Raw genomic sequence first — 2,500 nt, 5'->3', positions numbered from 1 at the left:
CACCCAATGACTCACGAGAGACCCAACTTGCTGCAATCACATGAGGTTTATTGGGGATACCGGTACCGTCGATCTCATGACCTTTCTCGTGACCATGCTGGCCAGAGTTCGACACCGAACACAAGAAGTGTGGGATATTTAAGGGAACATCCACAGGCTGGGGCTGGGGAGAGGGTTACCAAGGAAATCAGAACGCAAAAACAGTGGAAAATTTCAGAGGGACCTGAACCCAAGGTGTTCAGTTGGGGAGGGGAGCATATTCATTCTAGGAATGTAACCTTCATCTATCGGTCTGCAGGGTGGAGAGTCTCATAAACCACTAGACCTTCATTCTTAGTTCTGCCCTCATTGTGGATCAGCCAGGAGGGGCAGGTATCGGGAACCAGAGCCCTGAGGCTCTCAGTTCCTAGAACTGGCTATTTTATATTTCTGGCTGGCTACATTGGCCCTCCATGCCCTTTTAGGTAAAGGTTATACACCATACATTTGTATTAAATGCCCTCATTTTAAATTCTAAGATTCTCCAGCCTTTCAAACTCAGGACCTTTGGAAGAACAGTCAGTGCTTTTAACTACTGAGCCATCTCTCCAGCTCCATTTTCTTTCTTTCTTTTTTTTTTTTTTTTTTTTTTTTTTTTTTTTTTTTTTTGGTTTTTCGAGACAGGGTTTTTCTGTGTAGCCCTGGAACTCACTCTGTAGACCAGGCTGGCCTCGAACTCAGAAATCCTCCTGCCTCTGCTTCCCAAGTGCTGGGATTAAAGGCGTGCACCACCACCGCCCGGCCTTTTTTTAACTCTTGAATGAACATAGTGTTGTCTGAATTGGGCATCAAACATTGATTTTTAAATTTCTTTAACGTTTTTACTATTACTTTAATCTCACTTTTCTTTACTATCCAACACTTCCCATGGGTTCTAAGTTTCTTGGGTTCCAGGAAAGGCAAGGCAGCAAGTTTAACTTTACTCTCGTTTCCTTGTATTCTGCCAAGCATGAGAAACAGCAAGACGTTGTCTCTCTCTCTCATACAAGCAAATTCCCACTGAACAGTCTTCTCAGCCTAAGACATATTTTTATTATATATAATAGTGCCTACAGAAACTCTGGCAACCTGTTGACACCCCCACCTTCCATGTTACTCTCACAGGCTGCAAACTCTGTTCTAAACCTTCATCCCTTTAAAGTGCACATCTAGACTCACCCTGGGCCACACTCCTCAGGCATGCCACCTATACCACATAGAGGAAGGCAGCCTCACTGGAATGCCCCCTGTTGTGTTTTATAAAAAGAAAAAGAAGGCAGGGATATGTTTGGTGGAGGCGCGGGGGTTGTGGGGGGAAGGGGTGCCTCTGTGGGGACCGTGCTGAGGCATCCCTTCCCCCTGAGAGACTGGCCACAGTGTAATATAGATAGAGTTTACTTAGGGTATGGGGAGGGGATTTGAAGGAGTAGAGACAGAGAAAGGCAGAGAGAGAGAGAGAGAGAGAGAGAGAGAGAGAGAGAGAGAGAGAGAGAGAGAGAGAGAGGAATGTAATCGAGGCAGGCTGGCCGTGAACAAGTGGAGGGGAGAGGGAAGGAGGAGAGGGAAGAAGGAGGGGAGAGGAATGGGAAGAGAGAGGGAAGAGAGTAAGGGAGCAAGGGAAGAGAGCGAGGAGGGGGCAAGCTTTTAGAGTGAGTCAGGCACACCTGGTTGTTGCCAGGTAACTGTGGAGCAGAGCCTAGACTAAAGGAAAATACTCCCATCCCCAGACTCCAAACCCAGGCCTTCCTCTGAGTAAAGTACTTAGCCACCCTTGCCAGTTTTTGCATCCCCTGTAGGGGGCTATGCAAATGCTGACACAGCAGGAAGGCACACTATCCCATCTTGAATTAGCATCCGGAATGCTAGATATTTCATGATTCTCCTTGGGCATGCTTAACCCAGAGTAGCATGCCTTGTGTACAGTACCCATAACCAGGACCGTGAAACCACACCTCTACAACTCATCTTTGGTTCTGTTAGTCCCTGTTTAGGAGCCAAATATGGGTGACATGATTCCCATTCACTCTAGATAGAGAACTGATGACAGACCAGAGTGGATACCACCAAAGTCCAACTTGGTGAACTGGTGAGTTTTACAGGGGACTATTTATAGGAGCAGGAATGACTCAAAGAGCTACATCACCAAAGCCCCCCCAAAGATGGGCGTCTTAGGGTTTTACCAAGGCAACTCTTGTAAGGATAACATTTAATTGGGGCTGGCTTACAGATTCAGAGGTTCAGTCCATTATCATCAAGATGGGAACATGGCAGCCACCAGGCAGGCATGGTGCAGGAATTTCTGAGTGTTCTACATCTTCATCTGAAGGCTGCTGGCAGAATACTGGTTTTCAGGCAGTTAGGATGAGGGTCATAAAGCCTATGCCTACAGTGACACACCTACTCCAACAGGGCCACACCTTCTAATAGTGCCACCCCCTGGGACGAGCATATGCAAACCATCACAATGGGTGACAGCTCATAA

The 2,500-nt window shown here is 47.0% G+C and overlaps 1 long non-coding RNA gene across 1 annotated transcript in view; it reads right to left on the bottom strand.

Moving 5' to 3' along the window:
- The window catches only part of LOC116069443, an 18,436-nt gene extending 16,144 nt beyond the window's left edge, over window positions 1–2,292 (bottom strand). Inside the window, exon 1 of the long non-coding RNA XR_004110019.1 lies at window positions 2,244–2,292. This is a non-coding gene — a long non-coding RNA (uncharacterized LOC116069443). The remainder of the gene's footprint in view (window positions 1–2,243) is intronic.
- Between the last annotated feature and the right edge of the window lie 208 nt (window positions 2,293–2,500).

Source organism: Mastomys coucha, unplaced genomic scaffold (assembly GCF_008632895.1).
Source record: "Mastomys coucha isolate ucsf_1 unplaced genomic scaffold, UCSF_Mcou_1 pScaffold22, whole genome shotgun sequence".
In the NCBI taxonomy this organism is placed as follows: Eukaryota; Metazoa; Chordata; class Mammalia; order Rodentia; family Muridae; genus Mastomys; species Mastomys coucha.
This window is presented reverse-complemented; position numbering and strand designations above follow the sequence as displayed.